We start from the raw sequence: 26769 nt of genomic DNA, 5'->3' as shown, positions 1-26769 counted from the left end.
AATAAACATTTAAGATAAAATAAAATAAAACCACCCATTCATAATATCACCACAATAATTTTAAATATATGAGTTTATTTTTGTACCATATATATATGGAAACTATACACTTAAAATTTTCCTCCAAGGTCCTGCACATGATATGGGTGCTTTAATTTTTTTATGTATTACTTTACTGAAAACAAACAAGTAGGCTACACATGGACCAATGAAGAGAGTGTATCATAAATCAAAGCTGATTATTGATCCATTTCTGAGCACTTGACACACAAATTATAAGAAAATTAGGTATAGGATAGTGTCATCACTAAGAATAAAGTTTCAAGTCTCACAGCATTCCCTGTTCCTCAGAAAAAAAAATATGACTTAACGGAAAGAAGACCAAACTAGGAATCCTGAGGCTTAGATTCTAGTCTCAAGGAAAGTCACTTAACTCTCTTCTCTGGGTCTCAGTTTTCTTCATCTATAATATAAAGAGTTGGAAACCACAATTTCCAAGGTATAAAATAAAATAATGTAATAAAATAATGTAAAAACCTAGACATTTTACGTAGCACACCAGATACATTGTCTTTGCCCATTGCTCCCTTCACTAGATAAAATAAACAATATTTGCCTAGTGATTCAAATCTTTAAGTGCATTCTTTGGACTCCCAGTTAAACATGATAAAGTGAACACACACCTTTATCTTTTTACCTGAAAGCACTCTAAAATGGCTAATATTTATTAGGTCAGCTATGGTTATACATGCTTTACATGTCTTAAATCATTTGCTCTAAAAAAATCATTTAATCTTAAAAAGGACTCCAACTACTATTTTTTTAAGATGAGGAAACTAAGGCAGGAAGAGATTAAGTAACTTTCTCAAGGTCATACATGGGTCTAGGCATCCAGAACCCATGCAATATACTGCCTCTCACAATAAAAAGAATTTTAAAAATAAAAAAGGTTTAAAACAAGAAAGTAAAAAAAAAAAATGGGAGAGAACTGAAGAAAAATTTTGAAACTGGAAACCCAGCAGGATGACTGCTAACTAACTTAACAGACTAGCCTAAGAGGAAAACTGCATCCAAGAAAGCCAATGACAGGAGAAGCCCAGAAGCTGGATAATTTACATCACAGACTCTCAGAAAGGTTCAGGGAAACGAATAGCTCTGACAATAATGGAGAGCAGTGGTGGCAGCTGAGGTTGAAAACAAGAGCGCTGGATGAAAGCAGTAAGATTTCCATGGATAACACAGCTAAAAGCCACCCTGGTCCATCTTGGCAGGAGAGCACAGATTTACTCTCTGGAAACACTGAACTATGGAAAACTGAACTAATGGGCACCTGGCCCAGTTCGAGGGCGTCAGGTATTAAAAGAGGGTGATTAAGTGAAATTCCACATACTGAATGGTGAGACCTCTCTCCTCAGTCCAGTTTAAGAAAAAGCTGGATGGCAGAATTTAACCCCCCAAGCAGGAAACTGGAACAACTCGGTCTGGGGAAATTTACCATTCTAAGAGGAAAACATAGATATTGAAATTCAGAGGAACTCTGATCAAGACAGCCCAATAAATCATCCTACTGCAAAGCCTCTAACTCCTTTGGCCAAGCACACCCACAGAGAGTTTCCAATCACCTATTACTATTTCACTTTTGAATATAAATCAGTAAGTGTAGGCTACCATCTGTCATCATACAAATTTATTATATTATTGACTATATTCCTTACACTGTACTTTTCATTCATGTGGCTTACTTATTTTACCATTCTGTGATATATATAATTGTAGAATCGCTATGTTGTACACCTGAAACTAATACAATATTGTATGTCAACTATGCTTTGATAAAAAATAAATATTAAAAAAAATAATTTTAAACGTGAGTGGATAGCAAGGAGAGTCTTTGAGACCAAAACAAAAAAGTTGTAAAACAGAACAGGAGAAAACAAAGATAATGCAAAACATGGAAGAAAACTTTATTATTTTTATTAATATCCTCAGAAAGAAAGGAGAGGTCATTGTATTCATTGAATAAGAACAGAATGTCATAAAAGGAAACATTCAAACAAACGAAAGAGATTCTCAGTAACTAAAAGTATGAGTAGAAATTTTAAAAAATGTTAGTCGCATGGTTGGAGGACCAAGTTAGAAACTCTTCCAGAAAACAAAAGAAATAGAAGTAAATAATACAAAAAGAAAAACTTCTTTAAAACTAGAGAAATAATCCAGAAGATCCAATATCTGAATAATTGGCATAACAGAAAAACAGAGAAGATGAAACAGAAATAATTGGTGGGGTGGGGGCATACTATTCAAGAAAATATCTTATAAGTGAAAGATGAAATTATGCATTGAATGAACCCATCAAGTGTCCAACACAATATGAAAAACACATACAATATGGCATATCAGTATAAGATTTCAAATGCTGGCAACAAATGAAATATCCTAATAAGCTCATAATGAACTTAAGGTGAGAGCATGACAAAAGAAAGTTTGGGAATTATTACAGCATCCGACTTCCCAGCAACAAATTGGAAACTAAAACTCAATAGAGTGTTGTTTCCAAAATTCTGAGGGTAAAACTATTTCTAGCCTGGAATTCTAAACTATCAATAAATGTGACTGTAGAAAAAGATATTTTCAGACTTGCAGAATATCAAAATATTTTACTTCCATTTCTCTTTTTCTTTGGAAACTACTAAAAGGTGTGGTCCACCAAACATGGGAAGCAAACTGACAGAGAAGTAAAGAGATCTAGGAAGGAAGAAATATAATATAACCAAGAAAAGAAGGGACTTTTCAGGATGGTGTGGATCCCAGTACTAGGCTAGAAGAACAATCAATATCTGTTAGAATGAGAGGGCGCAGATTACTGAAAAAATGTGTTTCCCCACCAAGAAAAAAACAATGAAGGTGATAGAATACCTAATGCCTACAATGTTTTAAGGTATTAAAAGATATAGACTCCTGAAGGAGAGACTGAGAAAGCACTGGTGATGGATATATAGAAGACTATGCAAACAAACAAAAAGAGAGACAACCATCAACCTTGAAGACAGCAATATCATGTAAGAAAGGAAATGTAACCATAATTGACACATGGCTCAGCTGCAAATGATATTTTCAGAATCATAAATATTTAAATATAATTATATTAGGAGAACACGGGAAGGTAAGTGTATATGTGTATGGTTAGTATAAGTGGGTACGGGAGAGAGATATAAGACAGCTAAATCCTTCTCTACAGTAAAGAGTCAAAAGTGAATATCTAAAAATAAAAAATGAAGAAACGGTAGTATAAACAGATTACACAGCAATATGGATGTAAATACCAAAAGAAAGCTAAAAGGATTGAAAGTGATAGACTCTACAAATCAGTAATCAAGAGTCATGAGGAGTGGGCAAGGGACTAACAGTTTTTGTTAAGCGTGGAACTTATTTTTGGGACTTATTTTTTAAATTATGTATATTTATAATGTAATAAAAATAAAAGTGAAATTTTAAAAGTTTTTTCTTTACTATTCCTTTATTTCTGCAAAGGCAGAGAAGTCTATGCTTAGCGGTGTACTGCAAAGGAGATAGCAAAGGAGATTATTTCTTTTCACATTTAGTTATACAAATAGGCAGCTTAAAAAATAATCAATGAACTCCTGCTGGTGGACTCAAGACCTACACTCAAAAAGCCATTGCCAGAAGAGATTCAAAGGCAGCATGTTTCCAAAGCACTTCACTGGGAATCTAAACACTCAGATAAAAATAATAATAGAGACCATGAATTGAGTCTTGATTATGTGGTGGACACACACTTGAGACAACTCTATGAGATAGGTACTATTATCTCAATTACACAGATGAGGAAGTGAGATTGGGAGAGGAAAAGCACACTTACCTAAAGGCTTACAGAGGGTTTCCTGTCTCACATTTAGGTCTTTCATCCATTTTGAGTTTATTTTTGTGAATGGTGTAACAAAGTGGTCTAGTTTCATTCTTCTGCATGTTGATGTCCAGTTCTCCCAGCACCACTTGCTAAAGAGACTGTCTTTTTTCCATTGGACACTCATTCCTGCTTTGTCAAAGATTAGTTGGCCATACATATGTGGGTCCAATTCTGGAGTCTCTATTCTATTCCATTGGTCTATGGGTCTGTTTTTGTGTCAATGCCATGCTGTCTTGATGATTACAGCTTTGTAGTAGAGGCTAAAGTCTGGGATTATGATGCCTCCCACTTTGGTTTTCTTCTTCAATATTACTTTGCCTATTCAGGGTCTTTTGCGGTTCCATACAGATTTTAGGATTGTTTGTTCTAGCTTTGAGAAGAATGCCGGTGCAATTTTGATTGGGATTGCACTGAATGTGTAGATTGCTTTGGGTAGTATTGACATTTTAACAATATTTATTCTTCCAATCCATGAGCACGGAAATGTTTTTCCATTTCTTTATATCTTCTTCAATTTCCTTCATAAGCTTTCTATAGTTTTCAGCATACAGATCTTTTACATCTTTGGTTAGATTTATTCCTAGGTATTTTATGCTTCTTGGTGCAATTGTGAATGGGATAAGTTTCTTGATTTGTCTTTCTGTTGCTTCATTATTGGTGTACAAAAATGCAACTGATTTCTGTACATTGATTTTGTATCCTGCAACTTTGCTGAATTCATGTATTGGTTCTAGTAGACTTTTGGTGGAGTCTGTCGGGTTTTCCATGTATAATATCATGTCATCGGAAAAATGTGAAAGCTTGACTTCCTCTTTGCCAATTTTGATGCCTTTGATTTCCTTTTGTTGTCTGATTGCTGATGCTAGAACTTCCAACACTATTTAAACAACAGCAGTGAGAGTGGACATCCCTGTCACGTTCCTGATCTGAGGAGGAAAGCTCTCAGTTTTTCCCCCATTGAAGTTGATATTAGCTGTGGGCTTTTCATGTATGGCTTTTATGATGTTTAAGTATGTTCCTTCTATCCCGACTTTCTTGAGAGTTTTTATTAAGAAAGGATGCTGAATTTTGTCAAATGCTTTTTCTGCATCCATTCACAGGATCATATGATTCTTATTCTTTCTTTTATTATTGTGATGTAACACATTGATTGATTTGCAAATATTGAACCAGGCCTGCAGCCGAGGAATGAATCCCACTTGATCATGGTGAATAATTCTGTTTATATGCTGTTGAATTTGATTTGCTAGTATCTTGTTGAGAATTTTTGCATCCATGTTCATCACGGATATTGGCCTGTAATTCTCCTTTTTTGTGGGGGTCTCTGTCTGGTTTGAGAATCTAGGTAATGCTGGCTTCATAGAATGAGTCTGGAAGTTTTCCTTCCCTTTCTATTTTTTGGAACAGCTTGAGAAGGATACATGTTTGCTCTGCTTTAAATGTCTGGTAGAATTCCCCTGGGAAGCTATCTGGCCCAGGACTCTTATTTGTTGGGAGATTTTTGATAACTGATTCAACTTCTTCACTAGTTATTGGTGTGTTCAAATTTTCTATTTCTTCCCATTTGAGTTTCAGTAGTGTGTGGGTATCTAGGAATTTGTCCACTTCTTACAGGTTGTCCAGTTTGTTGGCATATAATTTTTCATAGTATTCCCTGGTAATTGCTTGTATTTCTGAGGGATTGGTTGTAATAATTCCATTTCATTCGTTATATTATTTATTTGGTTCCTCTGTCTTTTCTTTTTGAGAAGCCTAGCTAGAGGTTTACCAATTTTGTTTATTTTTTCAAAAAACCATCTCTTGGTTTCATTGATTTGCTCTACAGTTTTTTTAGATCTATATTGTTTATTTCTGCTCTGATCTTTATTATTTCTCTCCTTCTGCTGGGTTTGGGGTGTCTTTGCTGTTCTGCTTCTATTTCCTTTAGGTGTGCTGTTAGATTTTGTATTTGGGATTTTTCTTGTTTTTGAGATAGGCCTGGATTGCAATGTACTTTCTTCTTAGGACTGCCTTTGCTGCATCCCAAAGTATTTGGATTGTTGTATTTTCATTTTCATTTGTTTCCATATATTTTTAAATTTCTTCTCTAATTGCCTGGTTGACCCATTCATTCTTTAGTAGGGTGTTCTTTAACCTCCATGCTTTTGGAGGTTTTCCAGACTTTTTCCTGTGATTGATTTCAAGTTTCATAGCATTGTGGTCTGAAAGTGTGCATGGTATGATCTCAATTCTCGTATACTTATGAAGGGCTGTTTTGTGACCCAGTAAGTGATCTATCTTGGAGAACGTTCCATGTGCACTCAAGAAGAAAGTATATTCTGTTGCTTTGGGATGCAGAGTTCTAAATATATCTGTCAAGTCCATCTGATCCAATGTATCATTCAGGTCCCTTGTTTCTTTACTGATCCCTGTGTCTAGATGATCTATCAATTGCTGTAAGTGGAGTATTACAGTCCTCTGCAATTACCACATTCTTATCCATAAGGTTGCTTATGTTCGTGATTATTTGTTTTATATATTTGGGGGCTCCCATATTTGGCGCATAGACATTTATAATTGTTAGTTCTTCTTGATGGATAGACCCTGTAATTATTATATAATGCCCTTCTTCATCTCTTGTTACAGCCTTTAATCTAAAGCCTAGTTTGTCTGATATAAGTATGGCTACTCCAGCCTCCTTTTGACTTCCAGTTGCATAATAGATAGTTCTCCATCCCCTCACTTTCAATGTGAAGGTGTCCTCAGGTCTAAAATGAGTCTCTTGTAGACAGAAAATAGATGGGTCTTGTTTTTTTTTTATCCATTCTGATACCTTATGTCTTTTGGTTGGAGCATTTAGTCCATTTACATTCAGCGTTATTATTGAAAGATATGGGTTTAGAGTCATTATGATGTCTGTAGGTTTCATGCTCGTAGTGATGTCTCTGGTACTTTATGGTCCTTACAACATTTCACTCACAGAGTCCCCCTTAGGATCTCTTGTAGGGCTGGTTTAGTGGTGATGAATTCCTTCAGTTTTTGTTTGTTTGGGAAGACCTTTATCTCTCCTTCTATTCTGAATGACAGACTTGCTGGATAAAGGATTCTTGGCTGCATATTTTTCCTATTCATCACATTGAAGATTTCCTGCCATTCCTTTCTGGCCTGCCAAGTTTCAGTGGATAGGTCTGTCACTAGTCTTATGGGTCTCCCTTTGTAGGTTAGAGCCTGTTTATCCCTAACTGCTTTCAGAATTTTCTCTTTATCCTTGTATTTTGCCAGTTTCACTATGATATGTTGTGCAGAAGATCGATTCAAGTTATGTCTGAAGGGAGTTCTTTGTGCCTCTTGGATTTCAATGCCTTTTTCCTTCCCCAGATCAGGGAAGTTCTCAGCTATGATTTGTTCAAGTACACCTTCAGCCCCTTTCTCTCGCTCTTCCTCTTCTGGAATTCCTATTATACGAATATTGTTCTGTTTGATTGCATCACTTAGTTCTCTAATTCTCCCCTCATACTCCTGGATTTTTTTTATCTTTTTCTCAGCGTCCTCTTTTTCCATAATTTTATCTCCTAATTCACCTATTCTCTCCGCTGCCTCTTTAATCTGTGCTATGGTCGCCTCCATTTTATTTTGCACCTCATTTATAGCATTTTTTAGCTCCTCATGACTATTTCTTAGTCCCTTGATCTCTGTAACAATAGATTCTCTGCTGTCCTCTATGCTTTTTTCAAGCCCAGTGATTAATTTTATGACTACTATTCTAAATTCTTGTTCCGTTATATCACTTAAATCATTTTTGATCAATTCGTTATCTGTTGCTACTTCCTGGAGTTTCTTTTGAGGAGAGTTCTTCCATTTCATCATTTTGGGTAGTCCCTGCAGTGGCTCCCAACTGCAGGGCACTTCCCCTGTGCTGTCCGGAGTAACTTGTGTTGGTGGGTGGGACCACAGTTAGACCCAATGTCTGCCCCCAGCCCACAATTGGGGCCACAGTCAGACTGGTGTGTACCTTATCTTCCCCTCTCCCAGTGGCAGGACTCACTGTGGAGTGGTGTGGTCCCTGTCTGGGCTACTTGCACACTGCCAGGCTTGTGGTGCTGCTTTGATGGGATCTGGCCAAGGGCGTATTAGATGGGGTGGATCCACAAGGTGCACAGGGGCTGGAGGAGCAAGCTTAGCTCGCTTTGCTGTTGGCAGTCCCCTGCGGGAGGGGCCCTGGCGGTCCCCACCAGGAGGGAGGGAGACCCATCAGAGGGATGGATCCACAGAAACACAGCGTTGGGTGTTTGCACGGTGCAAGTAAGTTTGGTGACAGGCATTGGTTCCCTTTGGGATTTCGGCTGGGGCATGGGAGAGGGATATGGTGCTAGCCAGTGCCTTTGTTTCCCGCCAAGCCGAGCTCTGTCTTCCAGGGCTCAGCAACTCTCCCTCCTGGTGCCCTCTCACTCTCCCCGCTCTCCAAGAGCAGGGCTGTTGACTTTTAATATTCCAGATGTTTCCCACTGGCTATCAGAACTCACGCAGTCCAGCCCGTTTGCTTTTGCAAGCCAGACTCGGGGATCTGCCTTGCAGGAGGGGTTGCCCCTCCACCACCCCAGCTCTCTCCCGCCAGTCTGTGGAGCATGCACTGCCTCTCCGCCCTTCCTACTCTCTTCTGTGGGCCCCTTTTCTACACTTGCCTCCAGTCTGTTCTGCTAGTCTTCTGGTGGCTTTTTGGATTATTTAGGCAGATGTGGGTGGAATCTAAGCGATCAGCAGGAGGTGAGCCCAGCGTCCTCCTACACCGCCATCTTCCAGTTGAGAATTCTATTCTGTTTATTTCTACTCTAATCTTTATTATTTCCTTCCTTTTGCTGGGTTTGGGTTTTATTTGTTCTTCTTTTTCTAGCTCTTTTAGGTGTAAAGTTAGGTCATTTATTTGAGATTTTTCTTGCTTCTTGATATATGCATTTAGTGCTATAAAATTCCCACTTACAGCTACTTTTGCTGCATCTCATAGATCTTGGACTATTGTGTTTTCATTTTCATTTGTTTCCATGTAATTTTTTATTTCTTCTTTGATTTCTTTGTTGACCCATTCATTGTTTAGTAGCATGTTATTTAATCTCCATATATTGCTGCTTTTTTGAGACTTTTCCTTGTGGTTGATTTCCAGTTTTATAGCATTGTGGTCAGAAAAGGTGCATGGTATGACTTCAATGTTTTTGAATTTGTCGAGATTTGTTCTGTGGCCTAATATGTGAAATTAGGATTATGAAGATTTTTCTGTGTGCACTCAAAACAAATGCATATTCTGATGTTTTAGGATGGAATGTTCTGAATATGTCTCTCAAATCAATCTGGTCCAGTGTGTCATTCAAAACCACTGTTTCCTTGTTGATTGTCTGTTGGTCTGATCTCTCCATCTCCATCAATGTACGTGGGGTGTTAAAGTCTCCTACTACTACTATATTACTATTGATTATTTCCTTTATGTTTGTTATTCACTGTTTCATGTAATTAGGTTCTCTCATTTTGGATACATAAATATTTTTAATTATTATATCCTCTTGTTGGTTTGTCCCTTTTATTACTGTATATTGTCCTTCTTTGTCTCTTGTTACAGTCTTTGTTTTAAAGTCTATTTTGTATGATGTAAGTATTGCTACCCCCGCTTTCTTTTGACATTCATTTGCATAGTAATTGTTTCTCTGTCCCCTCACTTTCAATCTGCAGGTATATTTCAGCCTGAAATGAGTCTCTTGTAGGCAGCATATAGATGGGTCAAATTTTGCATTCACTCCGTCATCCTATGTCTTTTGATTGGAGCATTTAGTCCAGTTGCATTCAAAATAATTATTGATAAATATGTATTTATTGTCACTTTGTCATTTTGGGCTTGTTTCTATAGATTTTCTCTGATCCTTTCTTCTCTGGGTTTGTTGGCTTTCTTTAGTGATATGCTTGGATTCCTTTCTTTTTTGCACATCTGTTACTAGTTTTTGATTTGTGATTACCATTCGGTTTGTATATAACATCTTCTGCATATATCAGTCTACATTAAGTTGATGGTTGCTTAAGTTAAACTCATTTCTTTACTCCTCTCCCCCCCAACTCCCACCACCACATTTTAGGTATATGGTGTCATGTTCTGCCTACTTTTATGTTATGAGCCCCTTGACTGATTTTTATATAAATATTTATTTTTACTGCTTTTGTGTTTTTTACTTTTCATACTCTCACTTACGGTCTTCCCTCTCCACTCATAGAGTCCCCTTTAATATTCTTGTAGGGCTAGTGTAGTGGCCATGAACTCCTTTAGTTTTTATCTTGGAAACTTTTTATCACTTCTTCTATTCTGAATGATAGTCTTGCTAGATAGAATATTCTTGGCTGAAGATTTTTCCCTTTCAGCATTTTGAATATATTATGCCACTCCCTTCTGTCCTACAAAGTTTCTGCTGAAAAATCCACTGATAGCCTTCTGGGGTTTCCCTTAAATGTAACTGTCTTCCTTTTCTCTTGCTGCTTTCAAAATTTGCTCTTTATCGCTGCTTTTTGCCATTGTAATGACTATGTACCTTTGTGTGGACCTCCTTGGGTTGAATTTTTGGGAGGATCCTTGTGCCTCCTATATCTAGTATCTGTTTCTTTCCCCTGATTAAGGACATATTCAGCTATTGTTTCTTCAAATAAATTTTATGCTCTCTTTCCTCTCTCCTTCTGAGATCCCTATATGCAAACGTTACTATGCTTGATGAAGTCACTGAGCTCCCTAAGACTATTTATTCTCACTTTGCATAACTTTTTTTACCTCTCCTTTGCTCAGCTTGGTTACTTACTATTATCTGTTTTCCAGGTCGATAATTAGTTGCTATGCTTCAACTAGCCTATTGATTCTTTCAGGTGTATTTTTAATTTCATTTATTATGTTCTTGATCTTTGACTGGTTCTTTTTTTACCTGTGTATTAAGGGTCTCATTGATGTCCTCGACTTTTTTCTCCAGTCCAGTGAGTATCTTTATGATCATTACTTTAAATTTTCTATCAGCTTGGGGCACCTGGATGGCTCAATCAATTAAGCAGTTAAGCATCTGACTCTTGATTTCAGTTCAGGTCATGATCTCACAGTGCTTGTGGTCAAGCCCCATGTTGGGTTCTGTGCTGACAGCATGGAGCCTGCTTAGGATTCTCTCTCTCCCTCTCTTTCTGTTCCTCCCCTGCTTGATTACTCTCTTGCTCTCTCACTCTCTCTCTCAAAAAAAATTCTCTATTAGGTATATTATTTATATCCATTTCACTTTGGTCTCTTGCTGTAATTTGGTTCTGTTCTTTCATTTGGGAGATATTTCTCTGTCTTTTCATTTTGTCTGACTTTCTGAGCTTATTTCTCTGTGTTAGGAAGGTCAGCTACTTCTCTTGCTCTTAAGGATAATAGCCTTATGAAGAAGAGGTCCTATAGTGCCCTGAAGTGTAGTGTTTCTTGTTCCCTAGAGCCTGGCACTTCAAGAAGTGTCTCCTATGAGTATTGCGTATGCTCCGCTGTTGAGTCTTAGCTCCTCTTTCTTTCAGCATAGTTGTATTCAGAGGCTCTCTCTGCCTATTGTGAGCAGTGTTTGGTTCCCAGCAGGGGTGGGGCACATTTTTTTTACAAGGTGTATTGTGGTATGCCTACTAAACAAGACCTGCCCCCACTGTCAGAATTGAGGTCCTGCAAAACACATGGGTAGAAAGATGTGGGGTTTATGGGGGAGAGGGCCTATAGTGCTGGGACTGAGGCCAGCATGACTGGTAAGGGTGGATCCAGTGAAGTACAGTAGGGCAGGCCTTGGTACAAGCAAGTTAGGTAAGGAGTGATGAGGCTGTGCTGGTTCCCACAGGTGGCCGTTGTTTATGCTGGACAGGGATGGGAAATGGCACCTTCCAGCTCCTTTGTTCTTGGAGGGGTCTCCCTGTGATCCATGTCTCTCTGGGCCATGCTCTGAAATGAACAAATCAGTCTCCCTCCCATCTTCCCCCAGCATTTTTCACACTGCTGGTTCTACACTGTATCTTCACAGGCTGTTTGTCATGCTCTCTCTTTAATGGCAAGGACTCTGCTTCCTAATACCCTCCAGGCTCTCCCAGAGCTGAGCCTGCCAATTTTTTTAAATTCCAGGGTTTAAGTCCTGCTGGTTGCAAGAACTCGTGAAATTTGGCCTGTCTTGCTTTCAAAGGCAAATATTATAGGGATTCATCCTCCCCATTTGTGGGCTCCCTAGTGTGAAAGTCTGTTTTCCATCCTTCTCCATGCCACCAGCTCGCTCCCCACTGTGGATGGCCACAGTCTGTTTCCAGACTGTGTCATCATCCTTCCTACCTTCTACGTGGCCTCTTCTCTACTTTTAGTTGTGGAGTTAGTTTTGTCAATCTTTAGGTTGTTTTCTGGGTTGCTTAGGTTGATGCAAGTGTTATCTAGTTGTATCTGTGGGATGAGGTAAGCTTAGGGTCCTCCTACTCCATCTCCCCAGCCCATGACTACTACCTATCCTTCAAAATATCCTACAGGCCTGTCCTGCAGATCCTTAATCAGCCTCCCACATGCGTAAGTTTGGAGCCCTTTCTCTGTGCCTTCAAGGCTCTCTGTATACACTGAAATTATAGTTCTTATATGAAACTAAGGATCTGCTTCTTTGTCTCTCTCACCCAGCAGGTCATGATCTCTTTATGAATAAGGACGATGTCTACTCTACACATTCCTGCAATTCATATAGGTGCCAAACACAGAGTGGAAACTCAGCCAATGTTTATTTATTAAATGAATAAATGAGAGTAAAAATAAGCATATTTATTTCTCTTAGGTTCAGACAAGAATTAAAATACAAATTTCAAAAAAGAAATATGATTAACATTCTACCATGTTATCTAGGTTTGTTGTCAATATGATAATTTCCCTATAAGAGCACTGCCATTTCTTTCATTTATATATGCAACTAAATTTAAGTAGTGTGTTGTTTCATCTAATGGAGAAATGGGAAAACACCAAGCCACGAACCACATTAGCAGTTGCCAGAAAAGTAATCTAGAACACAGTGTACACTGAAACAACAGCAATGAAAAACAAAATCCATGAAAAGCTTAGTGTAAACATATATATGGCAAAATTAAAAACAGACTTAGGAAATTACATGTCCTTCAGTTAATGCATTTTTTTGTTGTTGTTGTTTTGGGTTTTGGTGGGATTGGGGGGAGTTTGAAGTAAATGTTGTTGTTTCTGTTTGGCAAAGATTATGGAATCTTTTATTTCTGAAAGCAATCAGTGATGAATAGGAATAGTTTCATCTTTTTCCTCCTATAAGTTTCCATTAACATTATTGGATTGTTACTTCCAACAATTCTGAGTAACAGTTTTCATTTTTAAGCCATCAGGTAATATTATTACATGTGATACTAGGTAAAATATTAAGTTAAAAATAGAAAACATAAAAATTACTATTGCCATAATAGCATAGACTGTCTTGCTCACCAATGTGTATGCCCAGAGTTTAGAAAAATACTTGAAAGTTTTAGTACTTATGGAAGGAAGGGAAAAGAGAAAGAGAAGGCAAAGAGAGAAAGAAAATAAGGAGGGAATGGAGAAGGAATTACTCCAAAGATAAGAAAATTTAGAAATAGAGTACTGCAAAATAGACTAAGGCATGAAAAAACAAAAGAAAAAGAATCCATATATTTTTTGTCTATTTAGGGGCGCCTGGGTGGCGCAGTCGGTTAAGCGTCCGACTTCAGCCAGGTCACGATCTCGCGGTCCGTGAGTTCGAGCCCTGAGTCAGGCTCTGGGCTGATGGCTCAGAGCCTGGAGCCTGTTTCCGATTCTGTGTCTCCCTCTCTCTCTGCCCCTCCCCCGTTCATGCTCTGTCTCTCTCTGTCCCAAAAATAAATAAACGTTGAAAAAAAAAATTTAAAAAAAAATCTATTTCCTTCTTCCTTGGCATACAGCTTAACTATATTTCCAAATCTCCCTTAAAATTGAGTTACAATCTCCCTTATAATCTGCCTGTGACTGAGTTCTAAGCAGTGGAATATGAGCGGAAGTGATATGTGCCACTTCTAGACTTGGTCTGTATAATTCCTCACATGTACGCCTGCCTGCTCTATCACCTTCCACTCGATAGATCTAACCATAGTAAGCACCTAAAGGTAACAAATGCAAACCAGCAAAAACCTTGTCCCGAAGGATAACAAATGCAACTATCCGGGTATCTGAATTATTTCATAGACAAGAAACACCACACTACCCTGAAAATCTGCCCAGGATGGACGTTTCTACTGTTTGCACCATTACATGTTTCATTGTACTTATTTCTGTATATTAGTAAAAATAGTGGTACTTTGCAGAAGAGAGTTGCTGTAATGAAAACTTAACTTACCAAGATTAGGTAGCAAGGACACAAATATAGCAAGTCCAAAAGATCAAGACTCATGTCCTGCAATAGCTGTATGTTTTGTAAGGCTGCTTCATGTAATACCTTGTGAGGCAGACTAAGTGCCTACTGAGAGGAGAAGCTATTAGAAAGAGCCAAAGTGTTAACTCATATTGATTGTTCCTTGTTGCTTAAAGCAAGGAATTTAAGAAACAGATGAGTTCACGTAAGAAATTTATCATTTTGCAAGCAGAAACAGCATGGATTACAGAGAAGGTAGAGCTTTGGGTCTTTTAATGTTTGAAAAAGCCAACTGTTCTTGTAACTTGAACAATAGAATAGACTGAAAAGGCTCAGGAAAAAAAGGTCACTAATAATTTTCAGTTAAGCTAAGGAGCTCAGTGATTTTTGTTTCTGGCTATAAAAGAGGTAACAAGTTCAGACATGACTTTATCCTAGTAAACTACTAGAAAACTGATAAAATATATGCAACAATTGTTTTCAGACAGGAAACAATGGGTTGCACAGAACTGTGATACCTGAGAGTAGAGACACAAACAACATAACCATAAAATTAACCAACTTCTGCATGGAGAAAATTTCTGGACTGTAGTTCAAGAAGGAAAACTCCAAAGAGAGCCCAGCAGTCATGCATAGTTGAGGAGACAGAGACTGGATTTCAAGGAGACCAAGACAGCTAGAATATACATAACAGTGTGCCAGATAAAAGGGGGCTATGAATAGAAAGAGCTCTAGAAATGGGCTTAAGGGTCTCCTTGAGTCTTTGAATGCATGCATGCCTAAGGTAAAATTCCACCTGGCTGAGCAAAAAACAACTTTCAGGGAGCTCTAAACCAAACAATTCCAAGAGTTCACACAGGACTGAGAGTCATTACAGTCCCACCAGCTAGAGTGGAGAGATCTGCTGGATTTGAAGCACCAAAAGGGTCAAATCTCTGCACAGGTTACTCCAGACTCACTTTTTTAAAAAACCTAAAAATGAGCGTCAAAAAAATCTAACTATCTGCAAGTAATGTAACCTATTCACTTAAACAAAGTCCAACACATTTTAAAGAATAAAACTCAGCATTCAACGAAGTAAAATTCAAAATATCCAAATTCAAACAAAAATCACTAGAAACACAAAGAAGAAGGAAAATGTAACCACAATCAGGAGGGAAGAAAAATCCTCCAACAGTATCTCATTTTGAAACAGTGGAATTCACAGGCTATGCTAAAAAAAAGCTGTTATAAATATGCACAAAATGCTGAAGGATATAAAATAAAATGTGAAGATAATGAGTAAATAAAAAGAAGACGTCTATGTGAAGATGTCTATAAGACTTCTATAGAACAAGCCATTCAACAACAGTAGAATACACATCCTTTCTAAATACACATTGGTCATTTATCCAAATGGAATGTATGTGCTACAAACAAGCAAATCTCCACAAATTTAAAAGGAATAAAGTCGGGGGTGCCTGGGTGGCTCAGGCAGTTAAGCATCAAACTCTTGATATTGGCTCAAGTGGTGAGATTGAGCCCCACATTGGGTTCCGTGCTAAGTGTGGAGCCTCCTGGGATTCTCTCTCCCTCTCTCTCTCTCTCTCTCTCTCTCTCTGCCCCTCCCCTGCTCATGTGTTCTCTTTCTGTCTCTCAAAATAAATAATAAACATTTAAAAAATGATAAAATAAAAGCAATAAAATCATATCAGAAAGTTAATTTCCAAAAAATTAGGAAATTAAACAACATATTTCTAAAGTACCATGGGTCAAAAATTAAGTCCCAGGGAAATTTAAACATATTTTAAACTGAACAAAATAAAAGCACAACGTGTCAAAATTTGTAGTATACAACTAATTAAATAGAAGGAAACCTGTAACTTTAAAATATTACTATTACCAAATAGAAAAGGTTTAAAACCAATAATCTAAGTTTCGACCTCAAGAAACTAGAAAGAGAATAGCAAATTAAATCCAAAGTAAGAAGAAATAAGAAAATAATAAAAGGTAGAAATAAATTTGATAGAATACAAACAATAAATATAATCAATTAAGCTAAATGCTGATTATTTGAAAAGGTCAATAAAATTGTCTACTTTCACTCTTTGACTCAACCTTCTACTGGAAGTCCTAGTCAGTGAAAGAAAGACAAATTGATTCAATTGCACAAACGTTATAAAGAAAACAGTAAAACTATTCACATACAGAAAGACTGTTAATGTAGAATATTTTTGAAAATCTATAAGGCAGGGAGAATGGGTGGTTCAGTCATTTGCGCATCCAACTCCCGATTTCAGTTCAGGTCACAATTTCATGGTTGTCAGATCAAGCCCCACATGGGGCTCTGCACCAAGCACAGAGCCTGGCTGGAATTCTTTCTCCCTGTCTCTCTGCCCCTTCCCAGCTCGCACTCTATCTCTCTCAAAAACTATAAAAGGCTACCAGAAGTAATAAGTGTATTAGCTTAAATCACATTTCTGCCATAATGGAAATGTTCTTTATGTAGGCTTTCCAATACAGAAGCCATTAGTCACATGTGGTAATTTAGCACTGGAAATGAGGTATGACTGAGAAACTAATTTATTTTCTTTTGTTTTAATTAATTTTAACTGTAATTTTAATAGCCACATGTTGCTAATGGCTAGCATATTAGACAGCAATGCTATACATTTAATGTAACACCAAATAAAATCTTCTTAAGTTTTTTGTAGAAATTGACAAGCTGATTTAAAAATTTTAACGAAAAGATAAGGTACCTATTATAACCAAAGCAGTGATGAAAAATTTTGCACTATCTGATTTCAAGGCTTATTATAAAGTTACACTAATTAAGATACTGTGATATTGGTATAGGAATAGACATATAAATAAATGGAACAGAAAAGAGTCCAGAATTAATGATTACACACACACACACACACACACACACACACACACACACAAAACTGGTTTTGGACAAAGATGCCAATTTAACTCAATGGAGAAAGTATAGCCTGTTCAAAATAAATGGTGCAGAAACTACTGTATATCCATATGGAAAATAATGAACTCTGACCCACCCTTACTTCACACCATCCACAAGAAAAGGTTCACAGACCTAAATTTGTTTTTTCAGACCCAAATTTAAAGCTAAAACTATAAAACTTCTAAAATAAAATGTAGGAATAAAAATCTCTGCCAACCTCAGTAAGATGAAGATTTCATAGAAAGGATGTTTTATCCACAAGATAAAAACATGTAGATCATGTTTTAAAAATTAATAAATTGTACATCATTGAAAACTTGTTCTTTGAAAAAATAAAAATAAAAAATCTCTAAGAAACAAATAAATAAAACTTATTCTTAAAAAATTTTTTTTTTCAACGTTTATTTATTTTTGGGATAGAGAGAGACAGAGCATGAACGGGGGAGGGGCAGAGAGAGAGGGAGACACAGAATCGGAAACAGGCTCCAGGCTCCGAGCCATCAGCCCAGAGCCCGACGTGGGGCTCGAACTCGCGGACCGCGAGATCGTGACCTGGCTGAAGTCGGACGCTTAACCGACTGCGCCACCCAGGCGCCCCAAAACTTATTCTTTAAAAGATATGGTGAAATAATAATTTACAAGCAAGCTATAAACAAAGAAATGGTTATAGTACATGGTAAAAGATCTGGGTCAAAATATATTTTTTTAAATCTCATAACAATACTAAGAACACAGATCATTTAAAATAGGCAAAAGATTTGAACGACACTTCACAAAAGAAAATCTATGAATGGCCTATAAGGACATGTAAAGATGCTCAGCATCATGAGTCATCAGAGAAATGCAAATCAATACCATGACACAGACATTACAGTGATTGCAACTAAAATAAAACTAAAAATACCAAGTGTTGGTGAGTATGTGGAGCAACTGAAACTTTCATATGTTGCTGCTACGAAGAAAAGTTGTACATCACTTTGGAAAAGAGGTTAGGGGTTTCTTGAAAATACTAAACATAGGGGCGCCTGGGTGGCGCAGTCGGTTAAGCGTCCGACTTCAGCCAGGTCACGATCTCGCGGTCCGTGAGTTCGAGCCCCGCGTCAGGCTCTGGGCTGATGGCTCAGAGCCTGCAGCCTGTTTCCGATTCTGTGTCTCCCTCTCTCTCTCTGCCCCTCCCCCGTTCATGCTCTGTCTCTTTCTGTCCCCAAAATAAAAAAAAAAAAAAAAAAAGAAAATACTAAACATAGAATTACCCAGCAATTCCACTCTTCTGTATTTTCCCAAGTGAAATGAAAACATATGAATAGAGAAAACTTATTTATAAATATTCGTAGCAGCTTTATTTGTAATCACCTATTAGGATATAAACTAAAATTCCATCACAGGTGAATGGATCAACTAAATGTGACATGTCCATATAATGAAATAGTATTCAACAATTTAGAAGAATGAACTATTGAAAAATGCAGCAGCATGGATGAATATCAAGAAACATGCTAAGCAAAAGAAGTCAGGCACCAAGAGTATTTTCCATATTATTCCATTGTATATGAAACTCTAGAAAAGACAAATCTAATTTATAGTGACAAAAAGCAGATCAGTAGTTTCCCGCAGCAAAGAGTGGGGGACCAGGCTGAGACGATGAAAAGGAATACAAGAAAACCTTTATAGGTGATGAAAATATTCTTTATCTTGGTTGTGGTGGTAGTTATGTGAGTGTATATATTTGTCAAAACTCATCAAACTTTACACTTAAAATGCACACCTCCCCTTCCAAGCCTATAGTCTCAGGTAGCCTCAAGGTAACCCCAGTAAGTTGAAAGAGAAAGAAAGGGGTTGGGGGAAGGGTACTGGTGGCAAGGAAACAAAGAAATAGTATATATTCAGGATTTATGTCTAGGAAGAAGTTTTGTACACAGAATTATTTCTACATGGAATTAACTAGAAACAGATAGTGAAGCTGACTGAATGTTTAAAGAAATTATGTTCCCAAAGAAACAAAAAGCTTGGCCTAAAAGAGATTTTGATAGTATTCGTCTTTAAAGCAATATTTATGGCCCCAAGTTTTTACAAGTAGACAGCAGGATGTAAAAGCTGTGCATTTCCTGAGTAGGTCAAAATCCCTCATTTCCACTTCAGATTTGTCAGATTTGTCATAGAGGTTAACAAACAAAGAACAAACTCCCAGAAGGAGTCCTGGGAGAACAATGGACTACGTACCAGGGCATTCCTCCAAGAAAGCACACTTAGGATTTAATCAAGAAACTTCTTTCACTGCCAGGGTAGGACCTGAAAGTCTTCACAGTGTCTGCCCAGCAGGATTTTGTCATTGCGTGGTCCTGGGACTATTATGTATTTTCTACTCTTGCTTTTCTCATACGGTTTTTACTGTAGGCAACAACTAATCAGGCTCTGCACACAGCCCTTAGTAATCTATCTGGCATCCTGAACAGATAACTCAAACTGCTGACTGCTGACCACAAAATGATCTGGCCTAGAACACCATCCAGGGACTCTGTTGGCAACAGCATGGACACTCTTTTAACTGGAATCTTAGCTGGTTAACTTGGGACTAGTTGAAAGCACCAGATCACTCTTTTTTAATGTCACCCTTCACACTCAAACCAAATCCAAGCTCCTCTGAACAAGAATTTCTCCCACAGCAAAAGTTTCCATTAAGTCCGTCTGCTCTGCTGGGATCTACTAAACGGGGAACATGATTTGCATTATATAGACAGCTAGAGGCACCATTACCAAAAACTGTGGTTTACACACATGCACACAGTTACATAGGTAATACAACTGTTTTTTGAAAGGGTGGTGCATCATAATGGGTTGTAAAGATAACAACACGTGAATCCAAGGAACCTTTGACAAGTGATAATGTTGACAACCATAAGAAAAGACAGGCAAGAAGGAAGTGGACAGCAAGGGTTAACTTTGTTGAGTGAAATTTAAATTTAGCATCTATACACTTCCTGAAAATACTACAACTATCTATGGATTTTTAAAGGTCTTTTATAACAGAAATTCCTGCAATAAAAAAAAAATGACTTTGCAAGCCTGAAACTCAACAGCCACAATCCCACTTTTTAATCAATGAAAGAAATTAATTTTATGTAAAACTTCTATAGAGCTTAATATGTGACAGGTACTTTTCTAAGTACTTTACAGACATTTATTTATTAAAATTTGTAACAATCTAATAAGGAAGGTATTATTATTATCCCCATTTCATAGATATGGAAACTCAGACATGGATAGATTAAGAAATTTGCCCAAGATGACACAGCTATTACCTTGTAGAGCCAGGATTCAAATCCAAGCAGCTTGGCTCCAGAGTTTCTGCTATTATCCACTAGGTTGCACTGTTTTAAAATATAATTGCATATGTCTTATGCTTTTATTAATATTTTATTTTTAAGGCAAAGTTTCTTAAGAACATTTCTTGGTTATTTCAGCAGAACAGCATGTACCTTCATTCCAACGTGCTTCCCGCTTCCTCCCCTTGCTGCCTTTCTGCCAATCCTTTCCACTGTGCCATCTGGAACCATCTTTGTCATCAAATTACTCCAACACACTTATGCTCTGATCTAAACAATAGCTCTCACCTCTTTGCCTTCATTTAAACCCAGATCTCTCCTTCATGTGTCTCAGGTGGAGACTGCAAACTGTATATTCTTCCAGGCTTCACGGAGCCCAGGGTTGGAGAAGAGAATGAAGGTTAATAAAGTTTTCTTAATCCTCAGTGCTGCTCCAAACCAAAATCTTCTACCTTCACATAAAAAACATTGCTTTGGAGCTTTACATCAACTGGTTACAGCACCCTCTACTACACTTTGTTGCTGTCTTCTACCAAATGCCGAGACATCCATCTTACACACACACACACACACACACACACACACACACACACACACACACACTTTATTGAAGGTTTTAGAATCATGGTACTTCTTACTACCCTTATGTCCACCATTGTCTGGGCAGCATCAATGTATGTGAGGATGATGTAGCTAGTTCTCTTGCTGTATTGAGTCTCTTGAGCTCTTCTTTTCAATGATTTTCACCTGCATGCCATTTTAGCAATTTCCTCCCATGACCACATCCTGGACATTTATAAACTGGACTTGTTCCAGCTGTAAATCATAAGCTCCAATACTCTAAAGACCACAAACTCCTAGTCTTCCAATTCTTTTATTCACCTACTATGAATAATGCATTGCTATTCTCCAATCTCATCCAGAATTCCATCACTGAACCACCCAATTCCCCCCAAATTTACAGGTCTTTTTGGCTTCGTTTTCTTCCCTTCTTGCAAGGATTTTACAGTCTAGCTCCCCAATTAATATTTTTCCAATATCCTTAACTCTTTTGCGCATTTTGTCTTCCATCCAACTAACCCTTCAAAATTCTAACTCAAAAGTAATCAAAATATTTGCCTCTTTTGACCCCCTTGCTCTGAGTGTTTCTGGGAATCACACAAGCCTGAAGCTTGGTGCAGATCGACTCTGGCCTCAGTGGAGTTCTTTACTGTTGGCCCACTTTCTCCTTTTCCCTTTCTCCACAGTGGCTGTTCAAAATACCTCTCTTCTCAAACATCTTACACAACCCCGTCTCTCCTAACGTCCTTCCTCACCCCACTCCCAGTTCTTTCTCAGCCAACAGGCTTGCTCTGACTTAGAAAAATCTATGTTAACAGGCAATAAATTCTTCAAATGCCTCTCCAAATATAAATCAGCCTCTATCTGCATGTACTTTCTTATTTCACTCTTGTCTCTGTGGAAGAAATAGTTCTCCTACTCATGGATCATAGCAAGCATTCAAGAGATGTTGCAGAGGAGTAGAAAAAAAGGAATGAAGAGAAAGGATGGGAGGTAGGCTAGAGGGAGGAAGGAAAGGGAAAGACAGGGAGAATGAAGTTCTTACAAAAATTTAGAAGAATTTTGTTTTTATTTAATGGTCATATTTTATTTATATTGCCCACAAAATAACTATATAGATCTGGTTTAGATAAACATTCTGAGAATGGCTTATAGAATATGTTTCTATAGCAACTTAAAAAAAATTACTATGCTACGAGAATGTTAGATGCTCATGATGCTATCAGAATTCAGGATTCAGATTTAATTGTACAGGTTACTATTAATTGTGTTTTAAATATCTTTGAGTTTTTGAACAAAGAAGACATGACTAGCAATGCAACATTCATCCATATATTATTATGAAGAGAATGCGTGAGAAAAAAAAGATTCAGATCATGAGTATGCAATTATAATTAAGGGAAAAATATGTTTTATTTCTTTCTTTTTTCTTTTTTTATTGAGGTATAATTAACATGCAGTGTTATATTAGTTTCAGGTGTATAATATGATTCAACAATTCGATATATTACCTAATACTTACCAGAGTCAAGTATAGTCACCATCTGTCACCAAACAACATTATTATCATCTTATTGACTATATTATCTATGCTGTACTTTTCATCCTTGTGACCTATTTATGTTGTAACTGGAAGTTTGTATCTCTTAATCCCCTTTATCTATTTCATTCACCTCTCTCCCCAACTACCTTCCCTCTGGTAACCACCAGTTGACTCTCTGTATTTAAAAGTCTGTTTTACTGGGGCGTGGGTGGCTCAGTCAGTGAAGCATTCAACCTCAGCTCGGGTCATGATCTCTCAGTTTATGAGTTCAAGCCCCACATTGGGCTCTGTGCTGACAGCTCAGAGCCAGGAGCCAGATTTGGATTCTGTCTCCCTCTCTCTCTCTCCCCCTTCCCCACTCATATTTTCTCTCTCTCGTCTACCTCTCTCTCAAAAATTAAGAAACATTAAAATACATAAATAAAAGTCTGTTTTATTATTTGTCTTTTTCTTTTTTTTAATATATGAAATTTATTGTCAAATTGGTTTCCATACAATACCCAGTGCTTATCCCAAAAAATGCCCTCTTCAATACCCATCACCAACCCTCCCTTCCCTCCCACCCCCCATCAACCCTCAGTTTGTTCTCAGTTTTTAAGTCTCTTATGCTTTGGCTCTCTCCCACTCTAACCTCTTTTTTTTTCCTTCCCCCCACCCCCGATGGGTTTCTGTTAAGTTTCTCAGGATCCACATAAGAGTGAAAACATATGGTATCTGTCTTTCTCTGTATGGCTTATTTCACTTAGCATAATACTCTCCAGTTCCATCCACGTTGCTACAAAGGGCCATATTTCATTCTTTCTCATTGCCATGTAGTATTCCATTGTGTATATAAACCACAATTTCTTTATCCATTCATCAGTTGATGGACATTTAGGCTCTTTCCATAATTTGGCTATTGTTGAGAGTGCTGCTATAAACACTGGGGTACAAGTGCCCCTATGCAGCAGCACTCCTGTATCCCTTGGGTAAATTCCTAGCAGTGCTATTGCTGGGTCATAGGGTAGATATATTTTTAATTTTTTGAGGCACCTCCACACTGTTTTCCAGAGTGGCTGCACCAGTTTGCATTCCCACCAACAGTGCAAGAGGGTTCCCATTTCTCCACATCCTCTCCAGCATCTATAGTCTCCTGATTTGTTCATTTTGGCCACTCTGACTGGCATGAGGTATATCTGAGTGTGGTTTTGATTTGTATTTCCCTGATGAGGAGCGACATTGAGCATCTTTTCATGGGCCTGTTGGCCACCTGGATGTCTTCTTTAGAGAAGTGTCTATTCATGTTTTCTGCCCATTTCTTCATTGGATTATTTGTTTTTCGGGTGTGGAATTTGGTGAGCTCTTTATAGATTTTGAATACTAGCCCTTTGTCCAATATGTCATTTGCAAATATCTTTTCCCATTCCATTGGTTGCCTTTTAGTTTTGTTGATTGTTTCCTTTGCTGTGCAGAAGCTTTTCATCTTGACGAGATCCCAACAGTTCATTTTTGCTTTTAATTCCCTTGCCTTTGGGGATGTGTCAAGTAAGAAATTGCTGCGGCTGAGATCAGAGAGGTCTTTTTCTGCTTTCTCCTCTAGGGTTTTGATGGTTTCCTGTCTCACATTCAGGTCCTTTATCCATTTTGATTTATTTTTGTGAATGGTGTAACAAAGTGGTCTGGTTTCATTCTTCTGCATGTTACTGTCCAGTTCTCCCAGCATCATTTGTTAAAGAGACTGTCTTTTTTCCATTGGATATTCTTTCCTGCTTTGTCAAGGATGAGTTGGCCATACTTTTGTGGGTCCAGTTCTGGGGTTTCTATTCTATTCCATTGGTCTATGTGTCTCTTTTTGTGCCAATACCATGCTGTCTTGATGATTACAGCTTTGTAGTAGAGGCTAAAGTCTGGGATTGTGATGCCTCCTACTTTGGTCTTCTTCTTCAAAATTACTTTGGCTATTTGGGGCCTTTTGTGGTTCCATATGAATTTTAGGATTGCTTGTTCTAGCTTCAAGAAGAATGCTGGTGCAATTTTGATTGGGATTGCATTGAATGTGTAGATAGCTTTGGGTAGTATTGACATTTAACAATATTTATTCTTCCAACACATGAGCACGGAATGTTTCTCCATTTCTTTATATCTTCTTCAATTTCCTTCATAAGCTTTCTATAGTTTTCAGCATACAGATCTTTTACATCTTTGGTTAGATTTATTCCTAGGTATTTTATGCTTCTTGGTGCAATTGTGAATGGGATAAGTTTCTTGATTTGTCTTTCTGTTGCTTCATTATTAGTGTATAAGAATGCAACTAATTTCTGTACATTGATTTTGTATCCTGCAACTTTGCTGAATTCATGTATCAGTTCTAGTAGATTTTTGGTGGAGTCTATCGGGTTTTCCATGTATAATATCATGTCATCTGCAAAAAGTGAAAGCTTGACTTCCTCTTTGCCAATTTTGATGCCTTTGATTTCTTTTTGTTGTCTGATTGCTGATGCTAGAACTTCCAACACTATGTTAAACAACAGCAGTGAGAGTGGACATCCCTGTCACGTTCCTGATCTGAGGGGGAAAGCTCTCAGTTTTTCTCCATTGAGGATGATATTAGTTGTGGGCTTTTCATAAATGGTTTTTATGATGTTTAAGTGTGTTCCTTCTATCCCGACTTTCTCGAGCGTTTTTATTAAGAAAGGATGCTGAATTTTGTCAAATGCTTTTTCTGCATCGATTGACAAGATCATATGGTTCTTCTCTTTTCTTTTATTAATGTGATGTATCACATTGATTGATTTGCAAATGTTGAACCAGCCCTGCATCCCAGGAATGAATCCCACTTGATCATGGTGAATAATTCTTTTTATATGCCGTTGAATTCGATTTGCTAGTATCTTGTTGAGAATTTTTGCATCCATATTCATCAGGGATATTGGCCTGTAGTTCTCTTTTTTTCCTGGGTCTCTGTCTGGTTTAGGAATCAAAGTAATACTGGCTTCACAGAATGAGTCTGGAAGTTTTCCTTCCCTTTCTATTTTTTGGAATAGCTTGAGAAGGATAGGTATTATCTCTGCTTTAAATGTCTGGTAGAATTCCCCAGTGAAGCCATCTGGTCCTGGACTCTTATTTGTTGGGAGATTTTTGATAACTGATTCAATTTCTTTGCTGGTTATGGGTCTGTTTAAGCTTTCTATTTCCTCCTGTTTGAGTTTTGGAAGTGTGTGTGTGTTTAGGAATTTGTACATTTCTTCCAGGTTGTCCAGTTTGTTGACATATAATTTTTCATAGTATTGCCTGATAATTGCTTGTATTTCTGAGGGATTGGTTGTAATAATTCCATTTTCACTCATGATTTTATCTATTTGTGTCATCTCCCTTTTCTTTTTGAGAAGCCTGGCTAGAGGTTTATCAATTTTGCTTATTTTTTCAAAAAACCAACTCTTGGTTTCACTGATCTGCTCTACAGTTTTTTCAGATTCTATACTGTTTATTTCTGTCTGATCTTTATTTTTCTCTTCTTCTGCTGGGCTTGGGGTGTCTTTGCTGTTCTGCTTCTATTTCCTTTAGGTGTGCTTTAGATTTTGTATTTGGGATTATTCTTGTTTCTTGAGATAGGCCTGGATTGCAATGTATTTACCTCTCAGGACTGCCTTCACTCCTGTGAAAGCATTTGGATTGTTGTATTTTCATTTTCGTTTGTTTCCATATATTTTTTAATTTCTTCACTAATTGTTTGGTTGACCCATTCATTCTTTAGTAGGGTGTTCTTTAACCTCCATGCTTTTGGAAGTTTTCCAGACTTTTTCCTGTGGCTGATTTCAAGCTTTATAGCACTGTGGTCTGACAGTATGCATGGTATGATCTCAATTCTTGTATACTTATGAAGGGCTCTTTTGTGACCCAGTATGTGATCTATCTTGGAGAATGTTCCATGTGCACTCAAGAAGAAAGTATATTCTGTTGCTTTGGGATGCAGAGTTCTAAATATATCTGTCAAGTCCATCTGATCCAATGTATCATTCAGGGTCCTTGTTTCTTTATTGACCATGTGTCTAGATGATCTATCCATTGTTGTAAGTGGGGTATTAAAGTCCCCTGCAATTACCACA

The 26769-nt window shown here is 37.6% G+C and overlaps 1 protein-coding gene across 7 annotated transcripts in view; it reads right to left on the bottom strand.

The window, feature by feature from the left end:
- The window catches only part of DNM3 (dynamin 3), a 557387-nt gene that overhangs the window by 362215 nt on the left and 168403 nt on the right, over positions 1–26769 (bottom strand). The gene's annotated exons all lie outside the window — the stretch shown is intronic.

The sequence above is a fragment of the Prionailurus bengalensis genome, chromosome E4 (genome assembly GCF_016509475.1).
Source record: "Prionailurus bengalensis isolate Pbe53 chromosome E4, Fcat_Pben_1.1_paternal_pri, whole genome shotgun sequence".
Taxonomy (NCBI): domain Eukaryota; kingdom Metazoa; phylum Chordata; class Mammalia; order Carnivora; family Felidae; genus Prionailurus; species Prionailurus bengalensis.
Note: the sequence above shows the minus strand (reverse complement) of the source record. Positions and strands in the feature narration are given on the sequence as shown.